The sequence below is a fragment of the Rosa rugosa genome, chromosome 4 (assembly GCF_958449725.1).
Source record: "Rosa rugosa chromosome 4, drRosRugo1.1, whole genome shotgun sequence".
Classification (NCBI taxonomy): domain Eukaryota; kingdom Viridiplantae; phylum Streptophyta; class Magnoliopsida; order Rosales; family Rosaceae; genus Rosa; species Rosa rugosa.
Window position 1 is genome coordinate 35,572,548 of NC_084823.1, and position 20,806 is coordinate 35,593,353.

At 37.9% G+C, this 20,806-nt stretch overlaps 2 long non-coding RNA genes across 2 annotated transcripts; one reads left to right on the forward strand and one right to left on the reverse strand.

Moving 5' to 3' along the window:
* The first annotated feature begins 2,740 nt into the window (after positions 1-2,740).
* On the forward strand, positions 2,741-4,990 carry LOC133742721 (uncharacterized). Its single transcript, XR_009862690.1, has 2 exons — positions 2,741-3,080; positions 4,531-4,990. It is a non-coding gene; the product is annotated as an uncharacterized LOC133742721 (long non-coding RNA).
* A 12,921-nt stretch (positions 4,991-17,911) lies between these two features.
* Positions 17,912-20,188, reverse strand: LOC133742724 (uncharacterized). Its single transcript, XR_009862693.1, has 3 exons — positions 20,123-20,188; positions 18,657-18,725; positions 17,912-18,527 (listed from the first exon to the last, which is right to left on the reverse strand). It is a non-coding gene; the product is annotated as an uncharacterized LOC133742724 (long non-coding RNA).
* Positions 20,189-20,806: the final 618 nt, after the last annotated feature.

Sequence of the window (20,806 nt, forward strand, 5' to 3'; positions counted from 1 at the left end):
TGTCATCCACCTTCTTAAAGATGTGTCTTGGTACTTGCGGAATTTGTAAACCTCATGGACCCAATAGTGATTGTGAGACTGATTTGTCCCCTATGCCACATGGAATATACATCAGACCACTTCATTTCCTATTTCCTATAACGCAATGAGACTTGCAAGTTATCTACCGAGTCGGTAGGGAAGTCTGCCTTTCTTATTCGTTCTGTAAGAACTTGTGGAAGGAGAGGGCAACAAAGTGTTCCCTAAACAAAAAAAATCAACAATAGCTAGCAGATATTTAGTGTACACAAACAAAAGGTTAAATGAAAATAAAGACTGCTTATGTCCTCATCCAATGGCGAATCAAGGATATAAAATAGGGCAGAGTGAGCTAATCTAACGCGAAATAAAAAAATTGGTTGATAATACTTCTAAGAATCTTGAGACACTATGATTAAATAAGGAAAAAAGTTCTTCAAGAAACACTAATACAAATAAGGAAAAAATTTATAAACTTCCTTTTAAGAAACACTAATAGAAATTTAGGAAATTGGCAAAATAAGGAAAGAAAATATTGTAATCAAAAAAGAAAGGGAGAAGAAAATGGGGAAAAAAACAGAGAATGAGGGAAAAAGCATAAAATGAGGCAAGCTTGCCTCAAAGGTGACCGGTAGAAAAAATCTTGACAACTATGCCAATTGAACCAAAGCTGAGTTCATTACAAGATAGCACTCATATACCATATAACATTTACGAAGAATTTTGTGTTAGTCTACAGACCAAATAGCCAGCTATGTAGATACGGCATTGTCCTCATCTAGCTTCGAAAATCTGCAAGAGGCAATATTTGTAACTATCTTCTTAAAGTTTAACCCGTTCAATACTTAATGCCTCTGACAGTAGTCATGCATCCTAATCGAGCTTTTCCTTCTGATGTACTCGCCAAACTACTAAAGAGGTATCCTAATCTTATAAATGTCAAAATCTCTCGGCAATCGATTCTCTTTAAGATCATACTTGAACGTCAATGACAGATGAAATGATTGTAGTCCACATGAAGGATTAGCAAGCAACCAAATTGGTAGAAACATATTGAAAGAGGTTATAAAACATTAAAACAATTAAATGTATCTTGGTTACATGAATGCATCATCATCAATCACTTCGTTTCCAAAACAACCACCATGGCTCACTATTACCAATTTTAATATTGATCATGATTATGGATCTATTGACGTCTTCCACTCAAAAAAAAAAATTTACTATAAGAGTGTTTCTATTGAGACCTCTAAATTTGCTCACTTTTTTTTTTCATCGAAATAGGTCAGCCCGTTCATTAAGTTCTGCAAGCAGTACAAAAACGAAACACCCCTATAGGGTCGACAGAAAGAATCATTCCTCAGAACCTCTCAAAATCCCTATCCTAGAAGAATAAAAATCCCAAAAAGTCCCCCGTACACCCACCTTTTAGAAAGTCCACGCACTATTATTCTAACAAAAACCTAGAAACCTCGAAGCAGACATAAAATAATTTCAACTAAGGCTCTGGTTTTTGCGACCCAAAAAGAAATTAAATTAAACTAGCAGTAAAAGGTGACAGACCACCTTCCACATTACCCTCTGCATCAGGAGACGACCCAAAATGGGCCCATAACCCTGTCGAAAATAACCACATCCAAGGCCCAATTTGGGTAAACCCTAGGGCAAACCCTAGAGCCCAGTCCCAAACTAGAACCCAGCAAGCCACTTCAGGAGAAACCCTAGTCTCCCCAATAATTCTGTCGTCGCCGTCACCCTCTTGGAAACCGCCGCCGACTCTGCCGTCTCTATAGAAACTACCACCGCCATATATAGAGACCACCACTCCACCGCCACCCAAGTTCCCATGGGAACACTGATCACTACCGTCATAACCACCATCAAGGACAGATTGCATAATCAGATTTGATACCCAGCAACTCAAGTCCCCCGACGAGCAACACAGATCCAACATCACCACCATCAAATCGATGCAATCCCAAGCAAACCAACCTGACCAATCACCGCCGCAAGCCGAACATTGGTACTCGCCCTTGCCCTTGCATCCATCCTCCCCAAAGAACCCACATAATTAACATACCGATCCAATCTCAGATCGGTAACAGAGCCACCATCACCACAACCATAGTCGGCGACGAGAAGAATTAGGCAGCAGCTTAGGAGCAAAGAGCCCCGTCGAGTTGTCCCGTTGGCACCACCAAGAGTCAGACTAGAGAAATGTGAAAGGACCCTCCTCTCAGTCAAAAGCACAAGACCACCACTCCCTGATAAAAGCCGCCGTCGAGAAACCTCCCGCAAGGGAGTCAAAGAAGAGAGCATTAGGGTTTAGAGAAAAGAGAACTTTCTAAATCTGCTCAATTGACCTCACTCTATTATAAATTATTAAATGACATATATAATCTCATATAAAATGTGTAACGTCCCGTATCTTAATTTATCCGTTTACTAGTCATTTGGACGGTAAACGACAACTACTTTCACTTTTTACTTTGTTTCGATATTTTTAGTGGCCCTAAAAGTTGACTTTTTGTTCGAGTCAAAATTTGAGAAAATGTTCTCATGAAAGTTGTGGGGGACGTTAAACCGAGCGCGTGCATATGTGGTACGTAAAAATCAGAGTTTGTATGCTAAAGTTATAAGCAAAAAATGGAAGTTACTGTTTATGATAAATTAGTATATATATTTGAATTTTTACTGTGGCTGGGTAAAACTCTCTCTCTCTTTCCCCCGCGCTCTCTCTCTGCTCCCCGACCTCCCGCTCTCTCTCTCTTCGGCTCATCTCTGCAACTCCGGCGTCCGGCCACCTGGGGACTTGCGACCGGCACGGTTCGACTTCCTCTCCTCATACCCAGCCTCCCTGCAGCTGTAGTTCATCGCGCCGTGGCCGGAAAAGGGAGATATAAGCCGTAGAACTTTACTGTAGCAAGAACGGTCAACGCCATTTTCCTTCAATTCAGGCCATCTCCGGCCGTTTTTCTGGGCTTTTTCTGCAAGTATTGAGCCGTAGACGACATCCCTCCAAGCTTTCTTCCACAAAACGCAATGAAAACGACGGATCGAAGGTTTGAACTTTGGAACTCAAATCGGGTTACTGTTTCCTTAATTGTTGATCTAGTTCTAGTTGTTTTCTAGACTTGTGATAGTTGAGAAAAATATTTGGATGGTCGAGACGAAGCTACCGCCAAAATTTGGTGGCCATCGGAGGTGGTGGCCGGCGCCGCGTGGAGGCGCGTAGAGCTATTTTCTGACTTCAATTTTTAGCCTATTAAATCCTATATTTGTTGTAGAGGTTGGATATGTGATTTTGGTGAATTTTGGATAAGTTTGACATTGATTGTGAATTTCCGAAGTTTGGGAGTTTCGGTTGTCGATTTGTGGGAATCCGACCTTCAGATTTCCCTTGTTTCCGTTATGGAATACTGTAATCGACGGATTGATATTAGTGGTGAAGTTGCGTTGAATTCAAGAAGTATTAGAGATGTTGGTTTACTTGGGGTTTCGGGTTCCGGTTTAGAATCTTATTGAGTGTCGAATTGTTGTTTATGGAATATAATTTTGTACAGGATGAGGTACCGACCCATCGCTCGACGAGGATCCTTACGTTCGGGTGCCACGTTAGCCGTATACTGTGAATGGACATTTGATTTTAAGTGATGCATGTAATATTGTTTCGTAATTAATTAATACGTTTATTTATTTAAGAATATAAATTGGTTTATTGATTTGGATTTTAGATTTTGAATTTGATCATGATTTATCTCGGTTATAATTTCAGAATGATTTTTGGCTCTAAGTTTTAAAAGGATATTGCGAATTTCGAAATAAAGTATGATTTGCGATTTATTAATTTTTGACGAATTATTTTTCGAGGTGGTTTCCGGAATTAAATATTGTTTTCATTCGTCGATTTTGAGTTTCCCAAAGTATCTTTGAAAATGGGATTTTCGTTGGGATTCATGGATTTATTTTAATCTCGCATATTGGTTTACGAATTTGAGAATATTTTGGTGTGCGGGGCCACGTCGTTGGAATATATTTTTTCTCGTGAGATATTGGGGAAGCCTTACTGATTTTCAGTTTACGTATGATTTTAACCCACCATACCTGGGTCGTATTATTTTATTGCTAGCTAGCCTATTAGTACTCATCCCCGTTTACTATGTGTTTGGGGCTGAGTTGCGCAGAGCATGGGATGCTCAAGAGTGTGGGACACTCCGACCTGAGCCTGGGAGGCTCCCTTACTCGTATGGTGATGACTTCTTCCCCATACTTTGTTGTTACTTGATTAGCGGGGCTAGTCCGATTTTGTTTAACCAGCGGGGCTGGTATGTTCTCACGAGTTTTCGAGCTTAAAGAAATGTGTTTTATAAACGTTGCATGCATAAGGGTTTTTTTTTTACTACATCAAATTGTGGGAAAGTATTAAAGCTTTGCTTTATTTAAATTATCTTGTCTACTTATTTTTGTCCACTCACGCTAACGTTTTTATGTACTTCCCCCTGGGCCCTTCAGTTTCTTTTGCCCAGTGTGCAGGTTAGATTAGTTGAGGTCGGGCGTACATGGAATCGAGCCATAGTCATCAGCATAGCTTCCTCGTTTTCATTTTATTTATGTTTTCCTTGTCTACCTTGGATTAGAATTGCTCTGATAACCTATGGGATTAATGGTGTTGAGTTGAGACTTGTATTTGTGAAATTAGAGATGATATAATTTTGGGAGCAGGGTGGCTCCAGGGATATAAGATTGGTTTGTTAGAAGTATGAATGTATTTCTACAGGTTTTGGATAGTCCATTTTTAGGGGAAGTTCTGCCAAATTTTTTGTAAAATTTCTTCAAAGGTGGGCTCTGCAGGGCCACTTCGGATTTCAGGGTAAAATCCGGGGCGGGTCCTGTCAAAATGACTTTTAAGGACAATAAATATATCAAAAAAAATATATTATATTTATTTTCTCTAAATTTTCCAACTCAATAATAGTAGATTGCATTATTGATTGGTTTCCCTATCTATTTTCATTTTCCAATTTTGACTACATACTCATTAAAGCATTTTTATATATCTTATATAATTAAGTCAATTCTTGAGGGAATGGTTAAATTTTTGAAATACCATATATGCCCTAATATAATATAGGTATTAATAAATAAATTATTTCTAGATGAGGATAGGATAGTTAATTGGCTATATCATATTTCAAAAAATTACAATACCTCCCAGGAAAAAAGGAGAAACTTCTTTAAAATTAGGAGAGATAACTTTTTTAATTTAAAAAAATTAAAATAAAAATCAATTGACATGTACTTTCACTAAATCATGAAAAATGTCTACAATAATCTTTGGAACAAATATAAAAGTTCATAATCAAATTATTTATTAGGGTTATTATGATAAAATAAATAAAAAAACACAAAAAGAATTAAAATTGAGGGAATGGAAGAGAAGAAAACCTCTCATAATTTCAATAATAACAAGTGCATCGCACAGAATAAGGCTAGTGTAATAAGAATTAAGGGTTCTTTCCCGTATACCCAAAAAGCTCCGGTATTTTTCGGAGCTACCCAACACTTATGTATTACACTGTTACTTTTGAGAAAAGACTAACAGGGATAGGTCTTTATCTAAATGCCATTTGTATCCTATAATAACCCGTGGTTTTGCTAATAGTACTTGACCAGAAAAATTTTATTTTAAACGACAAAAAAAAAAACAAAACTAGCCTTCAACATGCCCAAGTTTTTCTCCTAACGGCCACTTGCCTAACGGATACTTTAACAGGCGGAATCACTGCTGTTTTCTCCTAATTTTTGGTTTTAAAACTGGTTTTTCCGAGTAAATAATACTAACATGACTTTGGGTTTCTATAAGATGCAGACATTTTGGATGAAGAAACATGAAGGAACATGGTGACAATGATATTAAGGAAATAATTATAAAATGACAATGACATTTGTTGAATGAGTGGATGAGTAACCATATGAATTTATTTATTCAAATAATATACATGTTAAACATTCAGAGCCTCATTCTCAGGTAAACAGCAAAACTGTTTAGCTATCCATAAGAATGAGAACAGGTACTTACTTGTACTGAAGCACACTACTGTACTCTTAAACAGAAATGGAAGCACACTCCTAAACTGTTTGAATTTAGAACTGATATGGCTACTTTCGAATATCGGACTGATGTTTCCGTTTTCGAATGCCTTACAAATGAAACTAAAGCTCCTTATATAGAGAGCGGAACTCAAACTGAAATTCAAAACACAAAAATGTACAGAACAACTCCCTGATCTTCTGCTTTTCTGAGTGCTCCTGATGATGGAGGTCGGACAGGGAAAAGCAAAAGCATCTGGGTGAAATGTTTTTCACCTTCTTCTTTTTTGAAAAGCAAAAGTATCTTTTGAAAAAGGGAACAGTTGCTTTTTTGTTTTGGTGCTTTTTTCTTCACCAGCTGCTACATGTTGTCGTCAGTCTCCGAGTTGTGGCCAAAGACAAAGGAGTTGTTGTCTGCCAGGGCCATTCTGACTGTTGTAGCATTGTCTTCAACGTCTGTGTCGACATACATCTTGTAGTGGTTGTCGTTTTCAAGTTTGTCTACCCACTGCATGCATGCCATTGTTGAGTCTATCTCTTTTCTGGTGAGAGATAGGAATAGGTCACTGCTGACTACGTCAGGATGATCGTACGCAGTGATAATAGTCTTCTCTCCTGCTGCCAGGAAGGTATTGCTGAGGTCTTCAGAGATGATCTTTTTCATGTATTCCAAAGCCATGGCCTTCATCCATGGGATGCTAGAGTTTGGTTGGCCATTGTACCCAACACAGGCAGGTTGCAGATATTGTCTCAGAATAATTCTCACATAGTGATATGGAGCAATGTATTCAACCTCACCATTTGCTTGCTGGATCCATTCTGGAGGAGTGGATCTAAACTTCAGACGAAGCGTACAGTCAGTTTTTCTAACATTCTTGACTGTATTGACGATGATGGGCGGCAAACCTTTTAGATCATCATTAGTTTTGGTCCACAGATTATGGACAAAACCATTTTCAACAAGCCAAAGCTTGTGTTCTTGAGGATGTTCACTCTGAACATTTACCAGGTATCTTCCAACATATGGTCCCGCGATGATGAAGAGGGTTGGAGGAACTAGGTCTTCTGAATTGTGCCTTCCTATTAGATTGTGGAATTTATGCCAGTCTGCTTCAGTGAGTGCCATGATAGGGACCCTAGCACTTTCTGGACTTTCAAGGAAGTTAATTTTTTCTTTCTTGACAGCACTCTGCTGTAGTTCTTCGAACTGTGGCCTGCCATTTTCATAAAGTTCTTCAGCTAAGGCGAAGAGAGCTGGGAACATTAGACCACTGCTTCTTTCTTGGAAGGCAAATAAAAGATTGTCCAGAATTGCCTTCTGGTGGTAAGCGAGTCTCCTGCCAGTTCTGAACACAGGAGTGTCAAAAGTTCGAAGTTCATAATTAAAAACATTAATTACTCCAGTTGGAGTAGGTTTGTTTTTTGGCAAAGCAACAGCCGTCAACGGTCTTGATGAGCCTTTACCGTCTGCCGTTTGAGACGGGCTAGTCAATCCTTTACCCTGGGATTGATCAGTTGTGGCTGGTCCTTTTGGACCTAGCAGGAATCTTTTGAGGATTTTTTCTTTGGGATCCTCTGTGTCTTCATGTTCTTTCCCAGGTCTTCTGCTTCTGGGATTGCGACCTTCGTCGTCATCTCTTCTGTTGAACATGGCTAATTCTCTTGTCAAGGCGTCTGGAAGATAGTTTCTGTTTCCTGCAATTAATTCAACAACATAATCGTATTGGTTAAGAAATAATTGCCAGTTAGCTAATCTTCCTCTATCAGCAGCTTTATCAAGTTTGAAATTTTTGAAGTTCTTTACTCTAGCACAATCGGTGCGTACAGTAAAGGGTTTTCCAAGAAAAGCTGGAGAATTTAAAATTGTTTTCTTTACAGCCAAAATTTATTTTTCCCCTGTGGGATAATTCAGTTCTGCAGGGCTGAACTTACCACTACAAAATTTGCAGATAGTTTCAATGTTAGTTCCAGGCGCTTTCGCTAGAACTACACCGGACCAGTAATTATCACTCGCATCTGTCTGGAGGATAATCTCATCATTCTCTTCTGGTTGTTGAAGAGGAGGGAGGTTTTTGCAGAGATTTTTTTATCTGCTTCACAGTTTTTTCATCATCTTCTGTGAAGTTCCATTTTCTCTTGGAACTCGTTTTAGGAGATAACATTGCTGTTAACCCTGAAATCTTAGGAATGAAATCTCTTCCATAATTTATGACGCCAAGGAATCTCTCTAGACTCTTAGCATAAGGAATTCTATCCGGAAATTTCCAGATCTTCTCAAGGATATGAGGTTGGAGTTTTATTACCCCATTTTTTATGTTTATTCCTAGGAAATCAACTTCATCGCGGATAAAGAAGATTTTCTTTTCTCCTAGGATAATTCCATGCTGAACTATCAGCTTTACAACCTCATGGAGGTGTTTCATGTGTTCTTCTCTGTTTTTGGAGATGACCAGGATGTCATCTATGTAGACGACGCAGAACTCCGCAACATGCTTGAAGATGTTGTCCATCTTTCTCTGGAATATTGAGGGAGCTTGCTTGAGACCAAAAGGCATTACCAACCATTCGTAATGTCCTTGTGGTGTTCCAAATGCAGTGAGAGGCACACTCTCAGGATGCATCTTGACTTGCCAAAACCCCGACTTTGCATCGAATTTTGAAAAGACCTTTGCTCCTCTGAGCTGGTTGATCAATACTCGTACTTGAGCAATTTGATAGCCGTCTTTGACAGTCTTTTTATTGAAATCTCTGTAGTCAATAACCATTCTAGTTTTTCCTCTAAGGGTTTCTGCATGATTTCTCACGTAGAATGCTGGAGCATGATGAGGGCTAGTGGACGGTTGAATTAATCTCTTGTTCAGGAGATCTTCAATATCTTTTCAGAATTCTTTTTGGTCTTCCTCTTTGTACTGAGGAATGGCTTTGACATGACAGAGAGCATTCATGTCATGTAATCTTAATTCACAGACCACTGGGTCTTTTTCCCAAAACTTCTGAGGATCTGTGTCGATGTTCTCTTCAAGTAGTTTCTTGATTTTCTCAAGGGTGGGAATTTTCTGAGACTCAAGCTTATTCTGAAAGTGCTTGAGATTATGTTCATGAATGAAACTAGCTTATTCTTCTTCACTAGTTTCTTCTTCTTCTTCTTCTTCAGAAGATTCTTCAACAAGCAATTCTTCTTGTTGTTTGATTTGGAGTATGGGTTCAAATTTTGGTTTGTAGGGGATAAGATCACCACTATTCTGTTGCGATCTCTGATATTGGGTAGTGAAGTTTGGTCCTACCACACTTTTTGCTTGGGTAAGCCGATCTGCCCAGAACACCCGTTCTCCTTTTCTGAAGCCTATTGCTTCTTCATCCTGAATAAATCTCTGTTGGAGAATAAAATCATTTCCCAACAAGAAATCTGAGCCTTGGCCTTCAGATTGCCAGACGTTGTGGATGATAAATGTTCCTCCACCAATGGTGATCTGAACATTCTTTGCTACTTTATTCATGGTGAGATGGCTTCCATCAAATGTGACGCCAGTAGCAGATTTTTTCTTATCTTCTTTCCAGAGTTCTTCTGGAATTGCAAATCTCTTTGCAACGGTAAATCCCTATCCATTATCTACAAAGGCATGTAGATGATATTTTTTATGGTCAGGGAATTTTAGTCCAATCTCTATGTAGTTGCTGTATCTACTCGTAGAGACGACCTTCGATTGTTGAAGCTCATTTTCTTGAGCTTGTTCCTTTGGAATGAATGGTTTACATTCTTCTGGAACAATTTCTGGTGGTTCAACCAGTTCAATATCTTCATCGATTTTTTCTTCATCGGTTATTTTTTCTTCTTCTATTTTTGAGGAAGAAGGTTCCATGATTTTTTGGAACAAAGTTTCGACTTCTTTCTCTTTTTTCTCAGAGAAATATTCTTCATATTCTTGTTCAACCAATTGGCTGACAAGGCCATTCTTGGTTTTTCTTCTTGCTTCAGCTATGAAGCATTCTTTGTGATAAGTCTTTTTTGACTCTTCACAAAACATAGGGAGACCATTCTTTTCGTGACAGAGGCAGTAGTCACAAACGAATGTACCAGGGTTCACCTGATAAGAAGACATTAATGAGTCTGTCTTACTTTCTTCCCAGTTTTTTATTCTTAAAACATTCATTTGTCTAGATTCGAAGTACTCTACTTCAGAATCTGTCTCAGACTCAGATGATTCATCTTCGTCAGACCAGGCAGAATATACTGACCTGTCGTCTTCTTCATCATCGGAATAGGCTATTTCGTAGCCTTTCATGTTAGCTGTTTCTACTATAGGCTCGTATTCTTCAAACAGAGCTTTAGTAGTTCTTTTACCCTTTTCTGGGCATTCGTTGGCATAGTGCCCTTCAGCTTTACATAACCAACATCTGCAAGCTTTCTTGCTGGGTTGTTGTTTATGTTGATGAGTATTCTTCTTTTTCTTGAAGAATTTCTTTTTCGGATTTTCCTCCTGTTATTTCTTGTAATTGGAACTTTTCTTGAATTTCCAATCTCTTTTCTTATTACCCTTGTTGAATCTTTTGGGGTAATATTTTTCTTTTCTTTTTCTGTGGAACTTGGATTCATGACATCCCCAGTTTGTGGGTACATCCATTATTCCATGGCAGAAATTTTCAACTCCTTTGAGTTGTTTCTTAGCCATCTTTGCTCTAAGATTCGTTTTGCATTGTTCTTTCAGTAATTGCCGGATTCTGTCGGCAATTCCTCCAACTGAAAATCTTTCAATTGGTTTTTCAGCTATGCTTTCTCTCACAGCTGTTCTCCATGGCTCAGGGAGTTTCCTGTGCAACAGGTTGACTAGATCAGTATTCTCTAGTTCACCAATCGTACAGTAATATTCTTGAAATTCATTCAAGTATTCTTCAAAATATCTCATGTCACAAATCTTTAGTGCATGAATATTTGATTTGGCCGTTTCTTTAGCCTTTTCACTGAAATTTGAAAGATCTCCACGCTGCAAAATCATACGGAGATTTCGAAGTTCTGATCTCATCCAGCCATTCTTTTCCTCTGGCAGTTTCTTTGAAAGAGAAGTAATACTTCTTAGCTACTCCAGTGAGAGTAGTCTCAAAGTACATCTGAAGATTAGGAGCTTCAAATTTTCCAAGGGTAAGAGCGGATGCCATCATCAGGCTGTCTACCCATTGGTCAAGAGTTTTCCTCTTGTCTAGAACTTTATCTAGATCTAGCCAGATACCATAGTTGGAAATTGGTACTCTGGGACAAATCTTTGAGAATTTCTTTCTCCATTTCTGCCCGTAGGGACCTTCTGAACAGGGAGTTTGATTTTTCCCTTTTCTCTAATGATAATTGTTTTGGAACTGGAGCTATCTCCTTCTTCCATTTCAATATCTTGATAGGGTAGGAGTTTTCTCTCCTTTCCTGGTTTGAAATTTTTCATTTCTTCGATTAGTTTTTCTAATTGTTCAGGGTTTTCGCAAGACTCTGCTTCTTCATAGAGATCATAGAGCTTTTGTGCTCTAAGCATATTAGTTGGTCTGTTTAAATCAGCTTCCAATTCTTCTTCAGTAATGGATATAGACTCTGAGGGTTCTTCAGAGTTTTTTGTACCACTGACACTAGCCTCTCTAGTGTTGTAGCTTCTTCTGAGAAGATTTTTGTTTATCCTGATGTTCTCAGGACAGACATCACTTTTTCTGTGATTGTCAAAATTTAGACTGATTTCTCCAGTCTTTCTACTTTCATAGATTTTAGCTTTTGCACTTTCTGCTGGTAGCTTCGGACCAGATAATTTCCATTCAATAGGAAAAGTTACTTCCTTCCAAGTAACCTTGTGAATCTGCTGTGAATGGTTCTTCTGACTGGTGAGAAATCCCGTAGTAAGACCAGGGATGTTTGATATCCTTGTCTTTGGCTCTACTGTAGTGCTCATCAGTTTGTAGTATATTCTGTATACTATCGCCAATTCTTGCATATCATTTTTCATAGATATGCCATCTGTCTTGACTCTCAGTCGGAGACAATGGGCTGCATCCTTCAAGCTGGTTGAGAAGTTGGGGAAGCAGTTGAAATACGCTACTTGATTGCACAAAGATGCTTCAAGGGTTCCCAGCAAACTAGCTTGAAAGTCTGTTAGTCTATTGTCTTGTAAGACACATAGAACCGAACAGTTTATGCCTTCTCGAGCTAGAAGTTTTATGCCTACTTGGACTGCTCCAATATGCATAAATTGATCATTTTTTGATCTGGCTCGGGCAACTTCAGCTGGAGTGATCATCAGTAGATCTGTTTCTCCTGTTGTGGAGGGGGTTGTAAATTCCAGTACTTTGAAATGATGGCTATCCATCAGGTCAAAGGTTCCCCTTCTGTAGATTTGTTTGAAATCTAGCTTTGGAATTGAGGCATTTTTTACCTCATGCTCGATTTCATTGTATTCAAATTCTTCAGCATTTAGGAGTTGTACTCCTTTCTTTTTCCCGAAGATGCTTAGCATATTGACATCTCGAGTTTCTTTCGGCTTTTCATACCGAATACTAGTAGAACTAGTTGATGGTTCCAGAAAAATCATGTTTGGAACAAGATTCTTTTCTGGTCTTTCTAATGGTTTGAACCCATTAGCCTTCTTTGGTTTTACTGTAGGCACTTTCTTGTCCTTCAGTATATTTTTCATAGAATCCAGCGTTTTTTGCTGTTCATTGATTTTTCTACTAACACTCGTTAGCTTTTCTTCTTCCGTTTTTGGAAGTTCTTTGATATAATCCAGTTTGTTTTCCAATGTTTCTAATTGGTGGATTATCAAAGGAATTTTTTCTAGATGATCTTGACATCTAGATATTTCTTTCTGCAGGATCTGATATTTTTCATCAGAAAATTGTAATAGAGAATTCAGTCTATCTATTATCAAATCAGACATTGTCCCCATGGGGGGTTCCCCTGCTTGCTGAGCTTCGTTTTCAAGCTCTGATACCAGTGATTTGCGGATCTAACCAATGCTCAAATAATCAAGAGGTTTTTGTTCCTCTTCTAGAACATATAAGAAATTATCTATATCTTGTTCTATTTTATAGATTCTGGGAGGATATCCCAGTAATTGGGAGTTTCCCTAGGAAGACGTTCTCTATAGTCTTTCAATTTCTCAATTTTTCTCTTTCCTTGTTCAATTCTTTGCTAGTATTTTTGCAAATAGCATTCAGCTCTAGTCTGTCAATAATCGAAATTCTGAATAGTAAAGGGTACTGTTTACCTTTGAAATAGAGGATGATTGCAACATCTGTATATATTTAAACAAATATAATTCTTATGGGCCCAACACGTTTCAACAGAACAATTTGCATAAAGAAAGAAAACAGACATTTAAGGAAAACCAACTGACAGAGACATCAGAGAAGGGTACTACTGGTAAGAATTTTGATAAGATGGGTTGGTAGGAATGAAAAAGAGAAAGAGTTGTGTAAAGAGGAATAAAAATAAGACACTGGGGTGTATGAGAAGTATTCTCAGGAATCTGGGGTGTATGAGCATTAACCCAAGAATTAAAACTATGTTGTATCATCATACATGTTGAACGGACATTGGTGAGGGAGAACAAAAGAAATCCTATTATGACCTAAATCTAAGTGCATTCATTATATTTGCACAAAATAATAATAGAAGCTAGCAATTAAAAAAAAATCTTTTTAAATAATTAATCATGAGGTACAAAAATAGAGAATTTTTTTTTAAAAAAAAAAAACACAAAATAGTTCATGTTAAAACATTTTCTTGTTAATTAGACATTAATTTTTGAAACCCAATACCTTGTTTTTGATTTCTTTTTATTGGATAAGAGATATATGTTGTATGATTAAGGAATGGAGATGTAATTAAGATCTATAGAATAATTTAATAATTGAAATGGCCAAATTTGTTAAAGATAATAGTTTGTTTGCAAATGATATGATTGAGGTTATTTGAGGAACTTGAGTGAGATTTAGTGTGTAAATTTAGTATTTGAAAATTTGATAGGAGTTGTAAAAAGCATAGGAGGTCAAGTGAGTAAATTTGAAGGTTCCAATAGAAAACTCACCATAATAATATGTGTCAGAATTAATTAGTAATTAATTCCACAATAAATAAATATAATATAGTAAAAGAATCTATTAAATGAAAATTTATAATACATAGCCGACATAAATTTTTTTAAAAAAGTTTTTATCATTTATTTATTTGATGAGGAGGGGCACAGATGAAAGTTTGATGAAAAAATGAGACAAAAAAAAATATAAAGGGTGTCCATTAAGTAATTGAGGGGGTGTATTTAAAAATTGAGAAAATGTCCATTTACCCAAAATTGAGCTTCATTTACCCCACTTATCCAAGCATCTTATAAGATTTCCCACTTACCCAACAAATTACATATTTTTTGCCCTAATACCCAATTAAGTATTTTTTTTTTCTATATATTATTGAGACAATTTTGCCCTCCCTCTCATTATCACTTGGAGAGAAGTCAACGGAGACTTGACCGGAGTTCGGTCACCGGCTGCCGGAGTCCCGTCACCGCCGCCAGAGTTCGGTCACTTGTCGCTGGAGTCCGGTCACCGGTCGCCGGAATCCTGTCACAAGTCGCCAGAAGTTCTCAAAAAGTTCGTCGGAGATCTCATAGGTCACGAGAGAATATTATTGTTCCCCAATAATATTATTATTGCCCCACAGTAGCCCCTAATAATATGATTATTGCCCCCCAGTAGAAACATTACTGCCCCCTAATAATATGATTATTGCCTCCCAGTATAAACATTATTGCCCCTCAATAATATTATTATTGCCCTTCAGAATAAGTGTATTGCCCCAATAAAATGATTATTGCCTCCCAATAATTAGTTAATCCAGCTATTCTGATCATCAACTTAAGGGAAAAACAACTTGAAACAAAATCCAAAACCCCAAAATATCACCCACCAAAAACCTATACTTTGATCCGATCTTTGGATTGGCGCCTCTCATGTCTTGCAGTTGCTTCTTATATACACTAGTATCCTGACATACTAGCTAGTTTTCGGTAAAGTTATCAAAAATCAAAAGGGTTATACGTATTCTTATTTCATCATTTTCTTCTAATATCATTGTGAATAACCATTTTTTCTAGTCCCCGATTGTAACCAATTAAGTGAAATTTCTAAATTGGCCAAACCAATTGTATGCATGGTTCTTTTAGCTTGTTGAGCTTAGAGACCATATATGAAACACACTGAAGCTGCACATTTCTCAAGCTGGTATTCAGCTTAAAGTATGCAATCTTCATTGTTTGCCTCAAAATCGTCTCGGCCGAAATGAGGGCCAAGGGACCTGTGGTTGAATCGTCCTTCTGAAATTGCGCGGGCGTGCCAACTCGTGGCCGAATGGCCGAGCGAGGTTCAGATCTGATTTGCGCTTATATCTGACTTCTTATCCAATGATTGAAGGCCGAGGAAGGAACCCTCTCGGCCGTTAGGTTCTAATGCCTCTGTTGCAAGGACTTCAGTTACGCGTCAATCCTGACCGGGATCATCTATCACGTTCACTTCTTGGGTAAATTCAAAGGTTCGGGTGACAAGCGAGGGATCTATCGGGTGAATGTACTCACAAATCACGGTGAAGACGAAGCTGAAGTGGACTCGGTTGTCAAAGCGTTGTGAGATTATGTGTGTGTGAACAGCAAATCGCATCGACCCAATCCGGACTGGCCGAAAGAGATCAATGGATGATAATTCTATGTTATGAAATACTCCTAAGTGCGAAAATTAAAGTGCGGATAAATAAAAAAAACAAGAAAGTAAAGTGCTTGAATGTAAAGTACTGAATTGAAGTAAGAAACTAGAAATAAAAACAAGTTATGAAAGTTGGATTGAAGGTAAAGTACCTATGAGATAGCAAGAGAAAAGTTTGAGAGTAAAAGTTGTATATTTATTTGTTTCTGTGGTGCAGGACCGTTTACAATAAGTTTAAAGCTCCTATATATACAGATCAAAACCTAGGCTAACTTGCTCTCTAAGACGTGGAATTCAAGCAGGATTCATCTTCCTTTTTTGGGTTGATTCATCCATAAATGTTATGATTCAGCTGATATCTAGAATCTTCACAATTGAAATCCTTAATTGATTTGAACTCTTTCCTTGTGAGGATTCCTTCCTTGAACGGACTCCTCGGCCGATGTTTGTCAGTTGGGCTTGGCCGAGCATATCTAAACTCATTCTCGGCCCATCTGCGTAGTCACTCATTTGAACTTAGATTTTCCAACCATGTAACCGTGTGATCCACTTTCATTATCTTTTGGGTTGTTCGACCCAAAATCTCAAACCTCAGCCGAGTGATTGAACGATGTTTTTATCTCATACTCAAAACTCTAATCTCGGTCGAGTGACCAAACAACGCTCAGTCATATGACTCAAAACTATAATCTCGATCGAGTGACCGAGAAACTCTGATTTCGGTTAACACCTTCATTTCGGCCGTATGACCTAAATTATATATTCTCGGTCGACCTAATGCTTATTTGACTAATTTCCTCATCTCAACTGAATGGCCAATTAATTTCATTCTCAACCGAATGATTGAGTGACTTCATTCTTGGCCCTTACTTAATCTCAGTCAAAATTCTCTCTCATCCAACAGCGAGAGCTTAATTAGTAGGTCGACGTGCAAAAAACAGGTGCAAACATTCATATATATGAACACTACACCTAGTAGCTTAAATTTAATTTATCAACATTTTGCTCAAGCTTCGTATACGCGCAAAGGATTTTGAAATGTTTGAATAAGTACCTTCTCTATCGATGAAACACTAACACAAAGGAATCTGGAATCTATAACCTCCCAATTTTCCACCTTCACATGAAAAACCTTTAGTGACACTAATGGCTCCCTGCTTCGGAAGTCGCCTCCCTTGCTCTTGTAAGTTATATACAGGAGGAACAGAAGACTTGGATGTCTCTACAAAAGAAGGTTTCTTCAGTAGCATATTTGAAATCTCCTGAGGGGGATAATGAGTTACGTGAATGGCAAGACAAAAACAAATTCATGTGATTCAGGATTTCTCACAAGCCGCCCAGTGTCCCTCCATTTGACCACTCATTGCACGTACTATATGATAGTCCTTCTTCAATCTTCACCACTAGATGATTATTGCAGCCTCTATCTTTCAACATATATATATGTAGTTTGTTACATGTATTGAAACTTGTGGTAGCTAGTCTTCTTCTTGTCGGCTATATATCCAACGGACGTTCCCTACCTATGTTTCTATCCAAGTATACAGTTTGGTAACATTTGCATGTGAAATCTAAGTGGGGCTTAAGTTCCCCATGTGATCTCTCACAAGCTACTGTTCCTAACTGGAGCCCAACTCGGTTCTTCTTCACCAAGCATTTCATCTATCAGATGATTTACCACATACCATCTCACCTATATATACACACACGATCAACTTCATAAGCTACTCAACTCCTCTCATTGCAAGCATCAAATAAAGCTTTTCTGTTTCCCAATTCCTTTCAATTCTTTCTTCCTCTTTTGATCACTTCAGTAATATAGAAATCATGGGTTTCCGATTGCCTCGAATTGCCAACACAAAGAAAGCAGATATCCCTAAAGGCCACTTTGTGGTATATGTTGGACAGAGCCAGAAGAAACGATTTGTGGTTCCAATATCATATTTGAACCAACCTTTGTTTCAGAGTTTGCTGAGTCAAGCTGAAGAAGAATTCGGATACCATCATCCAATGGGTGGTATCACAATTCCTTGCAGTCAAGACACCTTCCTTGATGTCACTTTCCGCCTTAGTGTGTGAGTCAAGAACACTACTGAAGTTGGATCCAAAACATCCTCATTTGGAAACTCGCAGCTGATCAGTCAAGATTGAAGAGGCTATCTCATCATGTACTGAATCAATTCGCCTCTTGCGCCGAGGGGAAATGAAATCTGCTGTATTCCAAGCTGATTCTGAGCTGATAAGAAAAAGAAGAATCAAATCACATCTCATGAAGCAGGCAAATTACATTGCATGAACTCTCCAAGACAACTACTGTCTGAAGTTCTTAACACCAAATTTTGAACCCTATGTAAAATTTTCTTGTCCTCCAGAAAAATTATGGGAATATACAATATATTTCAAATTATCCTGATCAAATTTCTAATTACTTGTCAGTAATTTTCATTATATCATTTTTTTTTTCTTGTATCTCTATGCGACAAGTCTACAACTACCAAATCCCAGCAAATTTTGATGACGAATTAATACTGATGAATTAATGGATTATCTATTTTTTAACCAAGGCATGCCAAATACAAAACGGGGTCTTCAATTAAACCACATCTGATCCTGACATTGCGATCTCTCAAATTTAATGAGATGCTTTCCCATCAAAATATGCAGATAGCGTCATCCATAGGCTTTAATTAATCTTTGATACCCTGCGGTATTAAAAGAATAATTAGAGCTGGAATTTTCATCATGGGAAGGATATTAATCATAGCAGAGAAAAATATAAGAAAAGAAAACCAAATTGTACAACAGAAAGGTTAAAAAAGAGAAGACCAAACCTAGTCGTGTCAGTCGTGTGGGTAAGCTGAACCTAAGTGCTGGTTGAGCCCTTTAGGTGAGTTCTGTAACTGAGTTCATAACAAATGGGAAAAAAAAAAAAAAAAAAAAAAAAAAAAAGCAAAAGATAGTTACTATCAGAGACATAAGAATAATTCATCTAAATTTCGTCAAACAGCTAGTCTAAGACCAACACTCAGTTACTGAACCATCGAAGGGAAAAGATCATAGTTAATTTAGTTAGCCAGCATAAGCGACTTGTAATTCCAGTATCACGTTTAAGCCAACCGTTCTATCTGGATTTGCCGAGTCAAGTTAAAGAAGAGTTTGGATGTGATCACATAGGCAGTATCAGAATTCCTTGTAATGTAAACATCGCAATTCTTAACACTTGCTTAGCACCTCTGGAGAAAATTTGGATGGCTGTACAATTCCCTGCGGAGAAGATATCCTCATTTTTCGAGGTGCTGACTTAGCTTCATCATAGATAGCAATGGAAGCATTAATTCCACAAAGATGAATATGCAAACAAGTAGGGTAGTAACGTTCTAACCATTAAGTGGAATGCACTACCTCAAACCTATGAGAGTCATTTAAGGTAGACTGTTGTTGATGGCCCAAGAGGCAACAAGGGGTGCATGGAAAGGCAGCATCACTGTCTATATTTAAGAGAAACCGAGAAGCTTGCAATGCTTCCCAGTTCGTACTTCAAAAACGATATATATTGTACAGTACAAAAAGAAAGAAGCCCCTCTAATCCGGAATAGTATACATAATGACAGTGTCACAGAACATGAACTTTAATTTCTGTAAGTTACTGTTAGCTTGATATTGTTGCCCCTCTGCAATTCATTCTCTATGATGAAGCCATAATTTCTGTATACATAATAACCTATACGTTCAATTCAATTTTGAAGGCCAAAATTGAATCATTCACTGATTATGTAAAATTTTGAGTCAGGAAAATTTTAAGATGACATATATAATGTAAAAACTATTTATCTCTCTTCTTCAATTCATAATCTGGTTGGTTTTCTTGGATAGCAAGCTAATACATAGATACTCATGATCAATGGTATGCAGATATGATATAGCTGAATAACCCAAAAACCAGAAAACTATTGTATTATCACCTCTTTTTCTTTGACTGATACCTCAAGCACCTCACCCACCATATTGAAAAAGAAAATAAACAAGAACATTGCAGCTGTATAGATTCAGCAGCATTCATACAGAGAAGTGTCAGCAGGTTTCGGAATTTGCAATCTTCTCATGTGCTTGGACAGGTTGTCAGCAGCATACATACAGAGAAGTGTAAGCAGGTTTTAGAAGTTGCAATCTTCTTTTAGAATTTGCAATTTCCAACTCATGCCGAGTTCAGTCTATTCATGAATGCATGCATCAATGTCCCTCAACTCTGGTGTTTGAATAGTTAGTTTGAAACTGTTGGTAATAAGCAAATCAGTACCTGTACGTATGGCTTTCTTGTCATGCATAACCACCAGAGGAATTTCCTAGGTTGATCAAACAAAACTGTTTAAGTAAAATAGATTCGAGAGAGAATTGTAGAGAGAGATGTGTGTTATTATTGAGAATAGGAGCCCTATATATATATAGGGATTACAAAATACTAGTTCTAATGTTACAAGGAATACCAATCCGTGTAGGATTGGGAAATCTAGAACCTTCTCTCCTATTGCTACTCCTAGTTTGATAAGGCACACTAAATCGATATTCCTTCAACACTCCCCCTTGTGCCGCTTCAAACTTGGTGGTGACGCTTCATCCGTTGCCTCGTTAAAAACCTTGCCAGGTAACAAAAACCCTGTGGGATAAAAATAACCCTGGTCGAAGGACAAAAAGAGCACAACACGTCCTTCACTCTTCGAGATCGAACATGTAGACATCATAACTCCCCCTGATGTCGATATCTCCCCCTGATTGCTACAATCGTGGGAGTTCGGATAACTTTCTCAATCCGATGCTCTTCACATGTTTCTCGAAGGTGGATTTAGGTAACGACTTAGTGAATAAGTCCGCTACATTATCCTCTGATCGGATTTGATTCACTTCAATATTTAGAAGTGATTGTTGTTGCTGATTATAAAAGAACTTGGGCGATATATGCTTGGTGTTGTCGCCCTTGATGAAA